Source organism: Eumetopias jubatus, unplaced genomic scaffold, assembly GCF_037043125.1.
Source record: "Eumetopias jubatus isolate StellerSeaLion01/CBP00866 unplaced genomic scaffold, mEumJub1_p1.0 scaffold_1, whole genome shotgun sequence".
Classification (NCBI taxonomy): domain Eukaryota; kingdom Metazoa; phylum Chordata; class Mammalia; order Carnivora; family Otariidae; genus Eumetopias; species Eumetopias jubatus.
In genome coordinates this window covers 181,620,658-181,642,402 of record NW_028274807.1, presented here as the reverse complement: position 1 = coordinate 181,642,402, position 21,745 = coordinate 181,620,658, and the positions used below count along the sequence as shown (strand labels likewise).

The window sequence follows — 21,745 nt, the reverse complement described above, 5'->3', positions numbered from 1 at the left end:
GAGAGACAGAGAGAGAGAGAGAGAGGGAGAGAGGCAGAGGGAGAAGCAGGCTCCCGAGGAGCAGGGAGCCCGATGCGGGACTCGATCCCAGGACTCTGGGATCACGACCTGAGCCGAAGGCAGACGCTTAACCATCTGAGCCACCCAGGCACCCTCTCAAATAAGCTTTTAAAAACGTATGTGTGTATGTGTTTTGGGTAGAGGTTACTGGAGATTACATTCATCTGAGGGAGTTACCACAGGAGTTTCCAGAAGTGGGTGGAATTTATATCCCAGGCTTGGATGAGAGAATTCTCCCACTCACATTAACAGCGACCCATTGGTAATAATGCCTACCTGGAACCCAGTGTCAGGAAAGTCTGTGAGACTGGTTCTGAGTTCTACAAAGAAAGCATGCTTTGCTGATGAATAATGTCTGCCCTGGCAAGGGACCTGAGGGCGATCCATTTACTGCACATTTAGTCACGACTAGAAGTTCATGGAACTGCCATATCCATTCCTCACCACAGAGGTACCTCAGAGCTGCCAATCAGGACTGAGAGGAAAGATCACAGTGCAGACCTGGGACATTTAAATTAGAAAATAATTTGAGCTGTGAAAACACAAGGGTCTATGGGATTTATCCTCAGTTGTGAGAAGATAAGTCCATAGATGCTCTTGGGGGTGAAGAGGACAGAAAGGTCACCTGGGTAAGAAATGGGAGCGGGGCAAACGGCAAGCAACATGGCTGAGAATTTATATTCCATACTGGCCCAGGAGAGTTTGGCAGATTTGCTGTTTCTTCAGGAATTACTATTTCTTGGGTTTCATATTTTTATTATTTCTTTTCTTCATCTCTTGGAAGTCTTTAGCAGAGTCTGCTTGGAAAATGTCAGCCTGTCTCACGTGTGCTGAGGGAAAATCAAGTTTTGGTTAAGGTTTGTCAGAATATAAATGGGGAGGAACTGCCCCCTCGTGGTAGATTTGGGAAATCCCTAGTATGTCCAAGATGCCCAAAAGTGTTCCGGGAAGCACTCCTGGCTCATGATTTTCCATGGCAGAAGTAGTGGTAGAAGAACTGGGAAACAATTGTATATTATATATTATATAATTATTACAAATATATGAACATATATATTATATATGCGTAACCTTGGGCATGTTATATAACCTCTCTGTTCTCAATGTCCTTCCTCGTCTCTGAACTGGAAATAACAGTCTGTCCTAGTTCTGTTGAAGATTAAATGAGTTAATACATGTAAAATCTTAAAAGAATGCCTGGCAGTTGGCTAGTAATTTGCGTTTCTGAATTTGAGCTACTGAAGTCAGAAGTAGGAAACATCATTTACAAGGAAAATAATTTTTTTTCCCTTTAAAAATATTGTTCTTTCATTTTGGGCCATGAGACCATGAAGAAATTTGGGCTGACTATAAAGTATCAGGGTGATATTTTAGCTACTAACTTTTTTTTGTATTTGTATCTAAAAAGTATCAGGGTGATATTTTAGCTATTAACTTTTTTCATTTGGAAATCCTTGGAAATGTTTCCTCTTAGTGTTTTTTATAGTTGTGGTAAAACATACATAGGATAAAACTTGCCCTTCTGGCCATTTTTAAGTGTACAGTTCCGTGGCATTAAGTACATTTATGTTGCTGGGCAATCATCACCACCATCCATCTCCAGAACATTTTCATCATCACGAAATGACACTCTGTATCCTCTAAGCAGTGACTCCTCATTCCCCCTTCCCTCCACCCCCCCACCCCAGGGAACCATCATTTTGCCTTCTGTCTCTGTGAATTTGACAACTCTAGCAATCTCATGTAAACGGAATCATACAATATTTGTCATATCGTGTCTGGTTTATTTCACTTAGCAGAAGCCTTCAAGGTTCTTCCATATTGTATCATGTGTCAGAATTTCATTCCTTTTTATTCCTGAATAATATTCCATTGTATGTATGTACTACATTTTGTTTATCAATTCACCGGTCAGTGGATGTTTAGCTTGTTTCTACCAGTGGTTATTGTGAATAATGCTATCAACATTGGTGTACAAATATCTGTTCAAGAAGTCTCTGTTTACAATGCTTTTAGGTATACACCCAGGGGTAGAAATGGGGGATCATATGGTAATACTAGTTTAATTTTTTGAAGAATCACCATACTGTTTTCCACAGGAGCTGCACCATTTTACATCCACCCCCCAATTTCTGACCAGCCTCACCAACACTTATTAGAAATACATACACATATATATACACACTATATATACACTGTATCCATCTATCTATCTATCCATCCATCTATCATCCATCTCTCTATACACTAGCCATTCTAATGGATGTGAAGTGGTATCTTATTGTGGGATTTGATTTGAATTTTCCTAATAATCAGTAATGTTGAATTATTTAACATTTTTAAACGGTTTTGAAGCAGAATTCCATAGGAAGGGCACATATTTTAATCCCTAGCATTCATCTGACATTTAGATTTTCCTAGATTCATATACATCTTTGATGATTTTAAAGTTATTTCTTGCTTTGAAGGGGGAAAAAGAACTTGCGTCTGTTTTCTATTTATTTTAATTTATTAATTATTATATTTTTCCTTAAATGTAATTTAACCAGACTGTTTTACCCGAAGTCTGGAAGTTACACATTTTCCAGGGGTCTAGAAAGATTATTCTAGAGCTAAAAAACAAGCAAACAAACTTACTGGCTTCTAAATATGAAAAGAAAACTACTCAATCTAAAGTAACAAATATTTAAATTAATATCTACAAAAATTAACATATTGTCAAACTTAGTTGATAAATTGTAGTTTATATTAAATTACATTATATTTTAAAATAATAAAAAATTTTTTAAAATTCTATTTATTTATTTGTCAGAGAGAGAGAGAGAGAGCACAAGCAGGGAGAGAGGCTGATAGAGGGAGAAGCAGACTCCCCATGGAGCAGGGAGCCCGATGCAGGACTCGATCTCAGGACCCTGGGATCATGACCTGAGCCGAAGGCAGCCGCTTAACTGACTGAGCCACCCAGGCGTCCCTAAAATAATTTTAAGTTACATTTTTTACTTGGCATGAATCATCAAGGATACAGGATGAGTCTTGAAGAATTACAGCCAATAATAAATAAACTAAATGAGTTTCGTTAAATAAATAATTTCAAAATCAGAATTAAAAAGTCTTTAAAAAGGGAATAGAGCAAAAAATTTTCTTTAATGTGAGATACGTGTGTATTTTAATATGCTTCATATCGTGAGTATCTAAATGTAAAAATTACTAGGGCTGACAAATATCTTTAAATGTCCCTCGCTGTAATAACTCAAATTAAAACAAAGTAAACACATTAAAAACCTCTGCCCTTCAGGGCGCCCGGGTGGCTCAGTTGGTTAAGCACCTGCCTTCAGCTCAGGTCACGATCTCAGAGTCCCTGAGCCATGAATCAGGCTCCCTGCTCAGTGGGCTCCCTCTGCCCCCACCCCTGCTCATGCTCTCTTTCTCAAATAAATAAAGTCTTTAATAATAATAATAATAAATAAAAACCTCTTCCCTTCAAAAGACAACATTGAGAAAAAGAGAAAATAAGCTAGACACTGGGAGAAAGTATTTGCAAAGCATACATCTGAGAAAGGACTTGCATCCTGAATATATGAAGAACTCTCAAAAATCAATAAGAAAACAAAATACCCAATTTTTAAAAAGTGCACAAAAGATTGAATCAGACCATTCACTGAGAAGATATAAAGATGACAAGTTAGGACATGAAAAGATACTTAGCATCAGTTGTTTTTAGGGAAATGCAAGTTAACACCACAACGAGTTGCTCTTGCTAGTACATACCTATTAGAATGAATAAAATGGAAAAAGACTGGTCATACCAAGTACTGACAAGAATGTAAAGGAACTGAACTCTCTTTCAGTGCAGGTGGGGATGTAAAATTGTACAACCACTTTAGAAAGCAGTTTGGCAATTTCTCAAAAAGTTAAACATACACCTATCATATGATCCATTCCACTCCTCCTAGATATTTACCCAAGAGAAGTGAAAGCATATATCCACATAAAGATTTACACATGAATATTCATAGTAGCATTATTTGTAACAGTGAAACACTAGAAACAACTCAAACGTCCACCAATGGTGAATAAATAAACAAATGGAGGTTATTCGTATAATGGAATTCAACTCAACAATAAAAAGGAATGGAACATCCATAATACTACAGCATGGATGAATCTCAGAATAATCATGTTGAGTGAAAGATGCCAGACAAAACAATTTATAGTGTAGGATTTCATTTATATAAAACTGTAGGAAATGCAAACTAATATACAGTGATAGAAACAAGATCAGTGGCTGCCTGGGGCAAGAGAGGGCTACGTAGGGTAGGAAGGGGGGATTACAAAGGTGCATGAGGAGACTTTTGGGAATGATGGATGTTTTCATTAACTTGATTATGGTGACGGCTTCATGAGTATAAACATATGTCAAAACTTATCAAACTGTCCACTTTATTTTTTTATTTTTTTGGCTTCTCAGCTCTAAGCTGCTGCTTTATTTTATTGCCAAAACAGTGCTGAACATGCAATAGAAAATAAGACATGGTTCTCAGATGATCTTCTTTCTTAACTATATTTGAAAATATTTTGTCAGTTTCAACATTCTCCCTTCCCTCTCTTTGCCTTTTTTTTTTGGTCTGTTTCAAATTTTTATTTGAATTCTAGTTAGTTAGCATATAGTGTAACATTGGTTTCAGGAGAAGAATTTAGTGATTCATCACTTACATATAACACCCAGTGCTCATCACAAGTGTCATCCCCCATCTAGCCCATCCCCCCCCAGCTCCCCTCCAGCAACCCTCAGTTTGTTCTCTATAGTGAAGAGTCTCTTATGGTTTCCCTCCCCCTCTCTCTTTTTTCCCCCTTCCCCTATGTTCATCTGTTTTGTTTCTTAAATTCCACATATGAGTGCAATCATATGGTATTTGTCTTTCTCTGACTTATTTCGCTTAGCATAATACACTCTAGTTCCATCCACGTCACTGCAAATGGCAAGATTTCATTCTTTTTGACGGGCTGAGTAATATTCCATTGTGTGTGTGTATACTTTTTTTTTTTTGTTTTCTTGAGACATAAGTGACACACAGCTCTGTATAAGTTTAAGGCGTACAGCATCGTGACTTGACATAAACGTATTGTAAAAGTATTAACACAACAAATTTAGTTAACATCCCTCTCCTCATACAGTTACATTTTTTTCTCAAATTTTGCACTTTATTTTTATTTATTTTTTAAAGTAAACTTTACACTCAGACTGGGGCTCAAACTCATGACCCTGAGATCAAGAGTTGCATGCTCTATTGACTAAAGCCACCAAGCACTCCTCAAATTTTACACTTTGAGTATGTGCAGTTTATTGCTGGTCAGTTATACCTTCAGGAAGCTATTAAGAAAAGCCCTTAGTTGTAACAATTAAACAATGCACAGGTATATAAAGAATCTCCTCTCATCTGACACCATCCATGAGATCATCTCCTTGAGGCCACCAACATGAACAGCCTGGGATGTGCATCCTTCCATACATTCTCTCTACTTAATATAAACTTATGACCATGTGATAGGGCTTAAACATTTTGTAAAATGGGGAACCCAGTAAAATGCTATTTTTATGGAATTTTATTAGGGCTTTAAAAAATCTCTTGTTATGCATAAAAATTTCTAGGTGTTCTCATATTGAGGCTCATTTTCTATAGCCAACACATCTTAGATGCTTTACCAGCAAAGGGGATATAAAACTACAAATAGAAGCATCTTGCTTTGCAGGAAATTACTAGACAGAGAAGTCTGTCTTCAATGAGGGAGGGATAAGACCAAATTCTTTTTATATCAAGAGCCTGTTTTCCACAAGATGTAATTTAATCTAGAAAAGGAAAACGATTTTGCATTTTAAACTGTAATTAAATTCGCACTCCAGGTTAAACATTGCACAGAGATGTTAGATGTGAACATGTTCAGTTGTAAACAGACCTTTCAAGATTGTTTTGGTTGCAAACTAGAAAACTGTACCTACTCCAGCGTTCTACCACAGGTCAGGATGACTTAAAGAAAACCCTTCAATTCAAAAAATTCAAAAAATGTTAAAATATATGCTTCCTGTGAAAAATACACAAGTATATAGGACAAAATTTTCTTCCCTCCTGCTCTGTCCCTCATTTCATCCTTTAGACAATAACCATCAACAATCTGCAGGTACCTTTCCAGACTATACAGTGCCCATGGGCACGCCTGTGTGTGTGTGCCTGCTTTATTTTTGGTTTGTTCATTTGCTTTTTCTTTCAAGTTTTAAAAAATTCTGATAAAATAGATAGGACATAAATCTGCCATTTTCATCATTTTTAAGTGTATAATTCGCTGGCATTAATTACAGTCACAGTGTCGTGCAACCATCACCACCATCTATCTCCAAAATTTTTCAGCACCCCAAACAGTAGCCATTAATCACTAAACCCCCCATTCCTCCCTCATCCCAGCTCCTGATAATTTCTACTTGCTCTATGAATTTGCCTATTCCAGATAATTCATACAAGTTGAATCGTACAACGTTTATCCTTTTGTGTCACTTAGCATAATGTTTTCAAGGTTCACCCATGTTGTAGCATGTATCAGAACTTCATTCCTCTTTATGGCTGAAGAATATTTCACTGAAGACCAAATTTTGCTTATCCATCCATTCATCTGTTGATGGAACACCTGGGTTGTGTTCCTTTGCTTTCAACAAACAGGACCAAAATATACATACTTTTGGCAGGATTTCCCCTTTCACTTAACACATTTCATGGGCCACATTGTTCTATTGGATGGAAATGCCATCACTTATTTACTACTCTTCTGTTAATAGATATATAAACTGCTCCCTTATTTTTGCTATTAAAACAACGCTAGAGCGATTGCACTTGTACATACAGCATTTTACATTCATACCAGTTTGTCTGGAAGATAAAGTTCTATTATCTGGCCAACGGAAATGTGCATTTAACATTTTGATACATACTGCCAAGTTAGCTTCCAAAAATACTGCCCCTACTGCCAGGCTCATCAACAGTGACTATGAGAGCCTTTTTGTCCATGTCTTTCCCCCAAGGGGTATTGAGAATTTTTTCTGTTCTTGCCAGACTGACAGGTGCGCGTGGTAATTTAAACAAGGTATACTATCATCGGGGCTGACATTCTGTAGCAATGCATATACGCTGCTGCACTCGATATTAAAATCCTAAAATTTTCTCCAAAGCGGTTGGCAAGTGATCACTGCCCCGAGCCCCAACCTTGCACCCCACACACATCCACACAATGCAGCACCTGAAGGGTAAACACCCTGCCCAGCACTATGGGTCTGCACCTGTTCAAGTTGGTCCTTATTTGTGTTTACCAGTTAGCGTTTAGAATCTCACTCCTGCCCCCAGGAGGCTAATTTTTTGGAGGCCCACTGATCATCTCCTTGCTCTAATTCTGAACTTCTAGTCCTGTAAAGCAATCATCAATCTCAATAACAAGACCTGTGCTCCTGAGATCAGGGACCCCGTCTCTCTCATTCATTCTGTCACTCCCAGAATGGTTTCCAAGTACATCATATACAACAGTTGCTGGACCAGGATCCTAGAATATTACCGTGAAAACACCGTCCTGGGCCTTGCAGAACTTACAGACCAGTAAGGAAGGCAGGAAAAATAACTGAAGAACCAAATAAAGAAAATAATTCCCAGTAAGAATGAGTTGCCAATCCTTGCATTCTCTCTGCTACCTACTTTATTTTTTTTTTTAATTTTTTTATTAATTCATTTGAGAGTGAGTGAGAGCATGAACAGGGGGTAGGGTCAGAGTGAGAGAGAGAAACAGACTCCCTGCTGAGCAGGGAGCCTCATGTGGGACTCGGACCCATCACGACCCTAGCCAAGGACAGACACTTAACCAACTAAGCCACCCACGTGCCCCTCTCTTCTACCTACTTTAAATAGCCAAGCTCATCACCTGTCAGATTGGCAAGGACAGAAAGAATTTTGAATGCTTCTTGTTGCAAGGATATGGACAAAAAGGCTCTCATAGTTACTGTTGACAAGAATGTCAGTAGGGGTGATATTTTGGGGAGACGATGTCACGGTTCCCACCCCTTTAGTAGACAGGTCTGAGAAAGATGGAAAGGAACATGCAAAGGTGTCAGGTGCAGGGAGGGAGGGCATGCAGGCTATGCTGGGTAATGGGAGCAAAGGCTCACGGGCAGTGTGTCACATGGATAGTGTGTGCAAAAGAGCTGGTGTGATTTAGAGGGACAGGAAGAAGGTATGAGTGAACCAGAATGCTAAGAGGGGCAGGGTAGAGGTAAGTGGCCAGGGCTGGATCATACCATGCCTTACAGATTACAGCCAAGAGTCTGAGATGACCTGATTTGTAATTTAAGATCCTACATCACTTAAGTTTATATTCTCCAATTCTTCTCAAAGTATCTAAATGACTATGAGTTTTAGAGATGCACTGAGATGTACTTCTATCCTTAACCTCACAGGTTCCTGTGACAGTGGTCTGGACAGCCTAAGAGCCCAGGGTTAGACATAGTCCCCTCCGCTTCCCCTACATCTTCTAGGCTCCTCCGCATCTCTATGCCACACAAAACAAACAACACAAATTTCCATCCCTGAAGGAGACTCTATTTTGCTTAATGATAAAGCCAGCCACTAACTACTGAGCACTCTTTATGGGCTCACCATTCTTCCAAGTGCTTTGTATCTATTAACTTGTTCCATCTACTCATCCTCATGTAGTCAAGAAAACTGAGTCAAAGGAAGACTAATCATTTTGACCACAGTCACAGAAGTGGTCAGTGGCAGAGCAAGAATCTTGAGTCAGTGTCCTTGACAGCTAGATGACAGTCCTCCCCAGCAGGCATGTGGACATTCAATCCAACTCTTTATTTCACCCATGGAAGCATTTGAGAGACTGAGTAAATGCTGTCCTGAACTGTTGTACGTTCTGCTGGTGCACAAGTCATACTTCCGCACGTTACACATCAATATCCTTCAAATCACCTTTGTGTGTCAAATACGGACTTCTGAGATCAGCTAATGAAGAAACATCCCAAGATACCACACGGTAGGACTGCCTGCATGCCTGGCAGTTTGGTTTCCATAGCATTGCCATAATGAAATATTTCATTTCCCCTCTTATTATATTATAAAAAGCAGTGGAAAATGGGGCAAAAAACCCGTAAGTGTTAACACTAGAGGTACAAAGCACATCTTTACTACAACAAAGCTCAGGATGAAAATCATTGCATGCATGAAAATAATCAACCACTCGCTTGCTAAACTGCCTACTGGACTTCGCTGGTCAAGTGTTCAACTGTGAACAAAGAGATAGTAATTTTACAACTGAGTGTACAATATCTTAGAAATATATTATAGGAAATGGGCCAATGGCACAGTATAGTTAGTACAGTGCTTATTTTGGTTCTTGTTTGTTTTGCTGAGAAGAGAACCCCTTTATAAAAGGTAAGTCTATTATTCAACTTTTGGGCATTTCGCTTTTATTTGAGAATAGGGAGCCAAATGCATGTACTAGTTTTCTTCTTCATTGCTGGAACATAAATATTTTGACATTAGATCATATCATGCATCCTACCCTATTCTAGCCTACTCTGTCCCCATTTGACAAGCGAACGTACACTCACACACAGACATATAGAAACCTACCTAACTGTTCTAACCTATCAGAGCTCAGCATTTACAGAGAAGTTCACTTACCTTTACTAGTAAGTATTCTCTTGACCTCCTTTTCTTTTCACTGTAATAATCTTCGGATTTGGTTTGCCATGCACAGATGTCATCTTTTTCTTTCACACATTCTTTCTTCCGGATTTCTCATCAAAACCTGTAACACAGAAAAGACAGGTTCCTTAATTTCTGTATGCACACAGGAAAAAACTAGAGCTCTCAAATCGGTGACACTTCTAATTTATTTCCAATTTTCCCTTGGCTGACTACAGTTTAATCACAGTTTCAGAAATTTACCCAATGAGATTTAAAATAGAGCTATCTCAAAATACAAATGAAATCAAGGCTATTCTCAACAACTAGAGATCTGGTACTGATTTGGCCTCCTACATAATGCATTTCATTGAAGAGATGGTGTCGCTGTCTCTGGAGGGGAGATTCTGCAGGGCTAAAACTTATCTACAGTCAGTTGTAAAATCAGGGTTGTGAAAGTGGGAAAAATCAATAAAACCTCACCTCAGAATCCATGTTCCAGAATAACTGGAACCAGGATGGTGCTCCCCAATCTCATTTTTAATAGCTGTCAGTTGTGAAGAGAAGGAAATGCATGTCATGAATACTGATGAAATTTAGTGTGTATGTTGTGTCATAAGATGCTCATTTAAATGTATTTGTCATTTTCGCTATAAAAGAAAAGGAAACAGCTATTCCTCAGAAGCTCTCCCGGGGTCAGGAAGTGCGCTTCTCCTTGTCAACTACGGGCCAAACTGTTTCACACACACCAGTGTGTAAAAACTGGACAAGATGAGGAAGCAGCTGGTGTGGCATTCACTGGTTTGCCATGTGGGTAAATAAAACTCAACTGTCTGACCAGCCCCAAGGCACCTCCCCATTCCACCTGCCCCTCAGCTCGCCCTGGACAAGGACACAGGGATGAAGTGGAATATGGCGGCAGGAAGCAAAAAGAACTAGGTACGATTTGTTCATCAGCACCTTGACCCCTGTCTCCTTACTGATGCCATATGGCCCATCCATATTTTCTAACAGGAGCTCCACCACCATGACAGCATGGTATAGGCTGGGAGTTTCCTGCAGGCAATATTTTCAGTATGTTTTAGGACAAAAATAGATTTGTTTCCCTTGCCAAAGGAGACATTTAGAAAAATGTTTCTATTGATGCTGTCAAAGAGATTACTGCCTATGTTTTCTTCTAAGAATTTTATGGTTTCAGGTCTCACATTTAGCCTTTAGTCCGTTTTATGGTTGTGTCTGGTGTAGGAAAGTGGTCCAGTTTCATTCTTTTGCATGTAGCTGCCGATTTTCCCAACACCATTTGTTGGAGAGATGGTCTTTTTCCTACTGGAAAGATTCTTGCCTCCTCTGTCATAGATTAATTAACCATATAATCATGGGTTTATTTCTGGGCTCTCTATTCTGTTCCATAGATCTATATATCTACTTTTGTGCCAGTACCATACTGTTTTGATTACTAGAGCTTTGTAGTATATCTTGACATATGTGATTGCGATAGCTCCCATTTTGTTCTTTTTCAAGATTGCTCTAAAAGCCTCACTTTAACTTAATCACCTCTTCAATGGCTTTATCTCCAAATATAGTGACATTCTGAAATATTAGGGGGTCAGAGCTTCACCATATGAACTGTAGAACACAATTTAGCCCGGGCCACCCACTAAGTAACTACTTCTGGTGCCAAAACAATGCAAACCCAGGTACGCGAAAAGTGACAAAGCTGCTACACACCATCAACTTTCAGTGTCACTCAAAGGATTTAAAACCCTCTAGTATTTGAATTCAGGCATCTAAGGGTCTACTACAGGTTTTACATTTAAAAAAATAAAAGAGGGAAAAGTCAGGATGCAAGAAACTTCGGTCATGATGGTCTAAACCAGGGGTCAGAAAATGATTGCCTGTGAATTAAATCCAGCCTGCTGCCTGTTTCTGCAAGCACAGTTTTTTCTGGCACACAGCCACATCTAGTCATTTAAAGACTGTCTATGGTTGTTCTGGAGCTATGATTGCAAGGTTGAAGAGCTGCACCAGAGACACAAGGCCAAAAGTATTTACTACCTGGCCCTTCACAGAGAGAGCTCACTAACTCCTGCTTTAAACTACGTTGGTTGGGTCTCTTGATTGTAGGACTTTTCAGGTTCTGGAAAATATATATTTCAAACTTCAAGGGGAGGACACACAATAAAACTGTATCTTGCGTAGGCAGTGATTTCTAAAGTCAGCTGAAACTGAACACTGTATATGGTCACAATTAACACTGGGGATCCCTTAAGGAAAGTGCCACACCATGGAGTCTACCATTGCACATCATCATCAATATGGCCAGTTTTTTCCTCCCAAGTTGCAACAGATAAAATTGTTTTTGAGCACCACATGAAAGAGTTCGCTTTTTTTTTTATGGGCCACTTGTATACAAAGATGCTTATCTTTAAATAATAGAACAACTCTCAGCATGATGAGATACTTGAAAGAATAGCTACCAAGGAATGGGGATTCAAGATACCGACTCACACTTAACATCTTGAATTTGCCGATATGTACTTGATCTGACTTTGCTGAAGGTTGTTGGGTTGGGCTTTTTTTTTTTTTTGCATTGTTTCTCAACTTAACCTCTCCCATCTCATGTCCCCCGAGCCCCCAATACCAGAAGTTGTAATAGGTCCTGTGTTCCATGGAACGCATTTAGGAAAATGCAGAAATACTCAAACCATGGGTATCATAGATCAATCAGACAGAAGACATGTATGATGCTTTCCAGCACTAATTATGAGAAGTGTAGGACAAAGCCACAATAAGACACCACTTCATATCCATTAGGTGGGCTATTTCCAAAATGAAAAAAAGGAAGTCGTGAAAATGTGGAAAAGTTAGAACCCCTGCACATTGCAAAGAGGAGTGTAAAATGGTACAGCCATTATGGGAAGTTCTGGCTAGGAAGTTCCTTAAAAAATTAAACATAGAATTACCATAAGATCCAGGAATTCCACTTCTGGGTATATAACCCCAAGGAATTGAAATCACGAACTCGAATGGACAGTTGTACACCTGTTCATAGCTGCATTATATGTTATATTGTTCACAGTAGCCCAAAGACAGAACTAACCCAAGTGTCCACTGACAGGTAAGTGAATAAACAAAATGTGGTGTATACATGCAACGGCACAGTATTCGTTTTTAAAAAGAATGGAATCCTGATACATGGTACATTGTGGGTGAATCTCAAAAACACTATAGTAAGTGGAATAAGGCAGATGCAAAAGGACAAATATTATACGATGCTTGCTTGTATGGGGTACTTAGAATGGTCAAATTCATAGAGATAGAGAGTAGACTAGAGGTTATCAGAGGACAAGGGGACTGAGGAATGGAAGTTATTGTTTAATGGGCATGGAGTTTCAATCTGGAATGATGAAAAAGTTCTGGAGATAGATGGTGATGATGGTTGCAAAACCCTGTGAATATACTTACTGCCACTGAATTGCACATTTAAAAATAGTTAGAATGGGGGGGGCGCGCCTGGGTAGTTCGGTCAGTTGGGCGCCTGACTCTTGGTTTTGGCTCAGGTCATGATCTTGGAGTTGTGGGATCCAGCCCTGTGTTGGGCTCTTCACTCAGAGTGGAGTCTGCTTGAGATTCTCTCTCCTCTCCCTCTGCCCCTCCCTATGCTCACGTGAGCTCTCCCTAAAATAAAATAAATAAAATCTTAAAAAATAAAAATAGTTAGAATGGTAAATTTGACTTTATGTATATTTTACCACAGTAAAAGAAATGCTCAGGAAAAAAATTAAAAGGAGGGTAGGAGCATAATTGCAGGGATGGGGATGGAGAAGGCCTAAATTGTTTATACAGAATGTCTCATTCTGCTAAAAAATATGAGCAGCTGACAAATCCTTGGCTTGCTTAGGTGACAATATTGTAGCTTGGAAGACAGAGGAAGCAACAAGGGGAAGTGTTATTCCAGGAAGACCTTTTGGGCAATAGAGAAATGAAGCAGAAAAGTGGTCACATCCCCTTGGAGTTCAAAGTGGTATTGGCAGGGATGCTGGAGTCCTCACTCGGCTCCTCCAGGGCCTGACTGCGCATCCAGCTCAGCCTCACTGCCCCCACCTCCATGCTCAACCCCTGCTCACCTTTCCATTCACCCCATCCACTGTGCACTCAGCAGCCTGAGTGAGGGCGAAAATACAGCATTATGCAGAAGATAATGCGACAAACTCCTTTCCACATGCCCATCACTCAAAATGAACTAATGTTGTTCTTCACGTTCATCTACTCTTTTAAGAAATAGAACCACACAGAATTTAAACCGCCCCAGTTCACGATGCATATGCCTGTGTGTGTTTGTGTGTTATGTGTATCCAAAACAATATATCCTACAGTCTTGTGGTTTTTACACTTTTTTAAAAATTGTATCATGTTGTATATTACACTGTAGTCAACACTATTTTTGAGGTATTTTCACTTTGCTCCATACAGATCAGATCTAGGTCATTAATTCTTGTATAGCGCTCTATCATACAACCGTATCATAGTTTCATTTTACTTTCCCGGACTGATGGCTATTTGGACGATGTCCAGTTTTTGGTCCTAACAAAGGATGTTCCGGTGCACACCCTTCACAGTCCTCCTTCGGGTCCCAGATCTCTCTGTTCAGTGACAGCAGCTGTCCCAGCACATTCATATTGCAGCAGCACTATGTACCTGCAGGACGTTCTCCTCAAGTGCAACTCTCTTGGGGGCATGTGGAAATGGGGGAGAGTTCTTTTGTGAGTTGGGGGTGGAGTAGGGCTGAGATGCTAAATTTTCTACCGGTGCATGAAAGTCCTGAGGGACAAAGACTTGTCCCTCGCACAATGCCAAGAGCCCCTCCTTGGAGAAACACTGTTGATTGCTTACGGTCTGCAACAGAATCTGTTGTAGAATATGTGGATTTTCAAGTCTAACTAGAGAATGACAACTTACTCTCCCAAGTGCCTGTTTATCTCAACTCCTTGCCAAGTTTGACTTGTCTAACTCAACCTTTTGAATTTCTGCTACTCCAATAGGCATATCGCTATAATAGGTATAAAATGCTATCCTGGCATTTCTTGCCTTCATCAGGGATGTGGAAAGCCTTTTCACATTTTCATTGCTCATTCATGTCTCCCCCTCAGGAAAGTGCCTGTGAGTAAGTAGCCATTTTTCTACTAGGTAGTTTGAGTTTTCCTTACCAATTTATAGACTAGACGTTTGCTAGAGAGTCTAGAAATGTAGCTTTTGTTTGTTACATCAGGTTGCAAATATCTTCTATTGGCTTGTCAACTGCCATTTCATTTTATGATGTTATTTGCAGAAGTTGTACATTTTGATACAGTGAAATCCATCAAGCTCATTATTCTTGAGGGTGATATTTGTGTCTCTAGCTTATAAAATCCACTTTATCCTAAGGGTATAAAGATACCTTATTTTTTCCCTCCCTCACAGGTTTTGAATTTTTACATTCTATATTTAGGTTTTCAATTTATCTCAATTTATTTTTGTACAAAGTGTAAATTAGGAAGCTTCTGATAACTCTGATACTCATTTACCTTTGATAGTCTATGTTTTCCACTCTGAATTTCAACGGCTCCTGCGTCACACAGGAGGGTCCATATATGTTCAGTCCATCACTGGGCTCTCTATTCTCTCCCACTGGTCTATTCGTAATCCAATCCCCCTTCACTAATAACACAGTGTCTTAATTAGTATGGCTTTATAAGAAATTTTGATAACTAGGGGAAACCCTCATTCCTTTTTCTTCTTTTGCAAACCTCTCTTATTAAATTCTTGAATTTTTACATTTCCATTCAATTTTAGAATGCTGTTGGGATTTTGTTTAGAATTGCAATGAATTTAGAAATCCTTTTTTGATAAAAATCAGCATTTTATAATACTGATCTTCCCTTTCCATGTATATGGTAGATCTGACCATTTCTTTAGTTCTTCTTTTGTGGTTTCCGATGACTTTTTCTCCTGAAGGAGTTGCACATTTTTTAAAAACTTGACTCTAGTTTCTATGTAGTTTTGAGTGCTGAAGTGATTTTTTTCTAAAAACCCAAATCTGAAGATATCAACTATCCCTCCTTGAATGTAGGTCTCCTGAGGCTTTCTATTACACTTAAAATAGAATCCAAGCTACTTACTGTGGCATGATTACAGTATGTGGCTTAGCCCTGTCTTCCTCTTGAACTTTATCTTGAATCTCATGTTAGTCATTAAGCTTTAGCCATGCCGGTTTTCTTTATACACCCTGAACATATCAAGCTAACTCCACCTCAGGACCCTGCCCGTATACAGCTTCCTTTTAATGCAAACTTGTTCCCCAGATACGGTTTCTTCTTGCCACTAAGGTCTCAGGTCAGATGTCATCTCTCACACTGTCCCTTCCTACCAGAGAATGGCCCTTAAATCATTCATAATGGCATAGCTCCTTCATTTCTTCACAGTACTTGTCACCATTTGAAATTAACTTGTTAAACTCTATTGGTGTTTCCCCATTATAGACCATAAGCCCTACACAAACAGGGACCCTGCTGTCTTATTCTCTCCTGTGTCCTCAGCACTTCAAACAGTGCCTGGCACACACAAGGTATTCAATGAATAGGTGTTGAATAAATGAGTGAGCAAATAAATGAACTAACTTGGACCTCACCTCGTCCCCTGGTTGATCCTTCTATGTTCTCTTATATCAACAAAGAGTGTTCCCTTTCTCCCACTGGCCATACACGTCACTCAAGCAAATAAATAATATTCTGTAGACATTTCTAGTCTCCCAAAGAAATAGCTTGACTGCAGGAATACTTTAAAAAAGGAATTCTGAAGGATTTGTGTTCTGCAAATCCAGGTTTCTAAGTTATATAGAACAGTGGAGGCCCCATTCTCTCATTCACCCCCTATTTCTACCCCCAGGGAAAACCATTGACAATTTCTTTGTGTGGAGTCACCAACTTTTTACACATTTACTTAGTATCTCTCTCTTTCTCTACCTACCTACCTATCTATATTATCTATTTATCACAGGTTAGAGAATTTGAATGATTCTTTTTTTTCTTTTATTCTTATTGACAAACTTATTTTTCAATGGATGCGTGAGTTTGTTAAGAAAGCTATACTGAACTGATTAATCGTGGAACATTATATCAAAAACCAATGATGTACTATACCTTGGCTAATTGAATTTAAATAAAGAAAAAAGAAAGTTAAAAATAGAACGACCTTATGATCCAGCAATTGCACTACTAGGTATTTACCCAAAGGATACAAAAATATAGATTCAATGGGACACATGCACCCCAATGTTTATAGCAGCATTATCAACAATAGGCAAACTATGAAGAGAGCTCAAGTGTCCATCGACTGATGAATGAATAAAGAAGACGTGGTTTATATATACCATGGAATTATTATTCAGCCATGGAAAAGAATAAAATTTTGCCATTTGCAATGACACGGATGGAGCTAGAGTGTATTATGCTAAGCGAAATAAGTCAGATTAAGACAAATACCGTATGATCTCACTCATGTAAATTTAAGAAAGAAAATAGATGAACATGTGGGAAAGGGGAAAAGAAAAAAAGGACAGAGGGAAAAAAGCCATAAGAGACTCCTAATGACAGAGAACAAACTGAGGGTTGATATAGGGAGGTGGGGGTGGGAGTGGGCTAGATGGGTGATGGTATTAAGGAGGGCACTTGTTATGATGAGCACTGGGTGTTGTATGTAAAGGATGAATCACTGAATTCTACTCCAAAAACTAATACTGCATTGTATGTTCACTGAGGTTTAAATCAAAAAAAAAAAAAAAGAAAAGGAAAAAGAAAAAAGAAAGCAGATTCCTGCTCCCACCTCTAGAGTTGATTTCACAAACCAGGGATGGGCCCCAGAAATCTTCATTTTCAACAAGGACTCTCGATGACTCTGAGGCAGGTGACCCAAAAACCACTCTTTGGGAAATGCTCATCCAAGTCAAGGCAATGTAACACCATCCTTATTTAAGACCGTGTCTCCTCTTGAACACCAGGGGGCAGAGGGAGCCACATGTATGTCCAGTGTTAAGATGTCACATCCCCTTTGTTCAAAAAGAGGGTGTAGCAGATTCTGCGTCTCCATCAGGTCCCCAAGAATCTAATAGCGTATGAAGCCACATAAACCATCAGGGAAACAGCTCAAAACTGGCCCCGAGGAAACGTGAGCTCTCCACTCCACACTGCCCTGGCACCTCAGTTTCTTCACATGCAAAATGAGAAGTTGGATCCGATCATTCAACAAGCCCCTTCCCACCCTAGCATTTTATGAGAAACTTCAACATCTCATGGATTTCTTTGGGCTATGGCTGATTTTTTTTTTCCTGTACCTTCCAAACTATCTAGGATGGGCTTGTATTATTTTTATAATGCAAAAGAATCCTAAATATTTTAAAAGATTTTTCTCGTTCCTCCAGCAGGATGTTCACAAGCTGAAATGTTTCTGTTTCAGTGCTCATGTTCACTACTCTCCATGAATACAAAGAAACAACAAAAATCTCAATGTACCTAGGTCAGGGCAATTTAATGCCATCCTTGCTTGTTTGAAACAAATTTAAAATTTGCTTAAGTAGGCAAAATTGAATCTGTGACTCTATACAAGATGATAAACATGGGAATTAAACAGCCCAAAGATTCAGTCTTAGCCCAAATCTCATACCACATGGAGAAATGAGCAATACTTAAATATTTAATATTACCCTGTAATTTTTTTTTTTTTTTACACTTCAGAGCTTCAAAATGTCTGACAAAGTAATCCCCAAGCCATAATTAACAAAAGGAAGCAAGCTTCCAAAAAGTCTTCCAGAGCAAAAGTAAACTCCTCAAAGCATGTCCCCTGCCGTGAGCGTGTTGGGCACAGTGACATACCGGCAATAAACAATAGCAGCCAGAAAGAGTTTGGCTATTGCCCTGGACTGATGTCTGTGGAAAATGGCTTTAGGAAAAGAAGGTTGTGATTAGGAAATCATGACATTTCCAGCACCCACGTATTAGCATGTCTAGACAATCACAGAAGAGAGATGACAGGGTCTTTACAACTGGAGTTCCCCTCACAGGATATTTACAAATACTTAACTGCTATTCCAACCTTCAGAGTAATTTGGTCACTGTCCTACTGGTGGACCAAGGATGCAGACACCCAAACCTGTCCCTGCAGGTGGTCTCCTAAGAAAGACTTCCATCAGCTCGTTGTTGCTCAGGCCATAAAACCGTGTATTCTTCCCATCCTCCCCGCCCCCGCCAAAACTTGCCATTCCTCAAACCCCGGCAGCACTGTCTCTAGGAAACGTCACTCTATTTGTTCGTACCTCTTTATTTCCAATGCCACCAGTCCACTCTAAGCCTGATCATCTTTCCCTTAGCCTATTTCAGCAGCCTTCTTATTAATTTCCCCACCTGACACGAGACAATCTCTTCTTCACGTAGTGGCCATATTTACATATCAGATAATTTCTTCCCCCCGCTTTAAACTCTTCAGGGTCTTCTCATTTTCTTTTTTTTTTTTTAAAGATTTTACTTTTTTTATTTTCTTCTCATTTTCATGGAATAAATCTTCAACTCTACCCCCTCTCCACCACTGTAGCCCCATTTCATGACGGTCTTCCTTTCACTCTTGATACTTCCCACATTGGTTTCCTTTCCCTTCCTTACTTTGCCAAGCCCATTCTCGCTTGCTGTCCCCACTGCCCTGATCACTGTTTCTCTAGATTGTCACATAGCTGGTTCCATCTCGTCATCCTAACTCAACATGCATGGTGTTCCCTGACCACTATAGCCTAAATAATATCAACCCACTTTTGTGTTATTCTCTACCCCTGTTTATTTCCTGTATGATCCTGAAATTACATTGTTTACTTGATTGCTACTCACCCCTCCACTAGAATGTAAGCTTCCTAAGGAGAGAGAACTTGCTTGTCCCATTCACTGCTAAATTCCCAGAGCCCAGGACAATGCACATAGTACTCAGTGACTTTTTGTCAAATGAATGCCTGTGTTGTTTTAGATTAAATCAGGACCCAGCTTTTCAGTGCTCCCTGTCCCTTCAGAATCAAAACTCAATTTCTGGCCCAGGATACAAGTTGTTAATTTGCAGAAGAGACATATGCCTCTCTATGAATATCTGCATTGTTACTCTACAACTAGGCTAGATTCTCCAACACAGGGCTCATTGCTCTGAAAGCAGAGGATTCTCTGGAGATGTCAAATGAAATTCAAACCTCATTGACAAGCTCAGATGATTTGTACAGTGTGTCTTGACTTGGAGGAACGATTGTGTAGGTTGTCACTGCTGGAAGTGAAGTGCTTAGTCTGAGTGGGTTGATCAGTACATCACATGGACTGAGGCAGGTAGATATTTTTAAAACACTAAGGAAATTTGCTCGGATATTCTGTGCTCTTAGCTAGGCATTCAACAGGGGGAAAGTTCATTTTGGGTCCAGGTAAGAGGCTCAACTAATTTTTAATGTGCCCAAATCAAGGTAATTTCATTCTGACTTACAGGGGGAACCATATAATGGTAGCGACAGTCAATTTTCTGCACAGTATCATGATTTATAAATAATTTTTACAAATTCGTCCTCTCTTTTGTTTCTTAGGGAAGTTCCGAAGGTTGGCCAAATGTATTTACTATACCTATTTTAATATTATGTATATGAGACTCATAATCTAACAATGGGTAAATATTGAACATCGATTTGGAATCCAGATCTTGGAAGATCAGATTCTAGAGTACTAATGAACCAACAAAAGATACTGCAAAAGAAATTTTAAAAATCAACTTTGTTGAGGTATAATTTGCATACAATAAACTACTCCCACTTCAAGTGTTCAGTTCATCAGATATTGACATAGACACTTTTATACCTATCACCACAATCAAGATAAAGAATATTTCTATCCCCTGAAATGTTCCTTCATGTTCCTATGTACTATATCCTCCCCCTTACTTCCTACCTTTGCCCCAGGTAACCACTGCTCTGCTTTCTGTCATTATATATTAGTGTGCTTTTTCTAGAATTTCACAGGAATTGAATCATATAGTCAGAACTTTTTTGTGTGTCTGGCTCCTTCTGCTCAGCATAATATCTTTGAGAAACACCCATGTTGTTACACATATTAATAGTTTGCTCTTTTTAAAATTGTTTTGTTTTATTTTGAAGTATTCTATTGTATGGCTATACCCCCAAATGGTTTAGCCATTCATATCCTGATGGATATTTGGATTGTTTCTTGTTTGGAGTTATCATAAATGTAACGGTATGAACACTCCAGTACAAATCTTTGTAGGGATTTGTACATTTGTTCATTTCTTTTCTGTAAATACCTTGGAGGAGAATGGCTAGGTCTTATAATAAAGGTGTTTTTAATCTTAAAAAACTGAAAACTGCATTCTAAAATGGTTTTACCATTTTGTATTCCCACCAGCAGTGTTTGAAAGTTCTAGCTCTTCCACGTCCTTAGCTACACTTGGTATTGCCACTCTTTTAATTTTAGCCATTTTAATAAGTATTTGCTGGTATCTCATTGTGGTGTGAATTTGTATTTCCTTGATGCTAATAATATTGAGCACCCTCTTACATGCTTATTGCCCATTTGTATAACTTATGCAAAGTGCAATTTTAGAGATAGGAAATATAAGTAATTTTATCTCTTCTGTGCAAGACTTTGCTTTACTTGAGAAGCAATTTTGAAAAATGTAACCCAAAAAAGGATACAGAAAATATGCAAACTATAAAGATAAAATATATTGAGGCTATGCTAAAAGTAATGAAAACAATAATATGGTCCACATTTTATTGGCACTGTATTCTGTACTATGTGTTCATCTAATGCTCTAAGAAACCAGGGGGCCTGAATTTGCAGAAAGGCGCTGAGATTGAATTAACTTGATCTCAGCAAAGAAGGAAAAGGCTTGGCTCTCTTGCG

The 21,745-nt window shown here is 39.0% G+C and overlaps 1 protein-coding gene across 1 annotated transcript in view; it reads right to left on the bottom strand.

Annotated features, from left to right (window-relative positions):
- The window catches only part of FRMD4B (FERM domain containing 4B), a 215,988-nt gene extending 206,145 nt beyond the window's left edge, over positions 1 to 9,843 (bottom strand). The window contains exon 1 of the mRNA XM_088027606.1: positions 9,780 to 9,843. The gene's annotated coding sequence lies outside the window, so the exon portion shown is untranslated. The remainder of the gene's footprint in view (positions 1 to 9,779) is intronic.
- Positions 9,844 to 21,745: the final 11,902 nt, after the last annotated feature.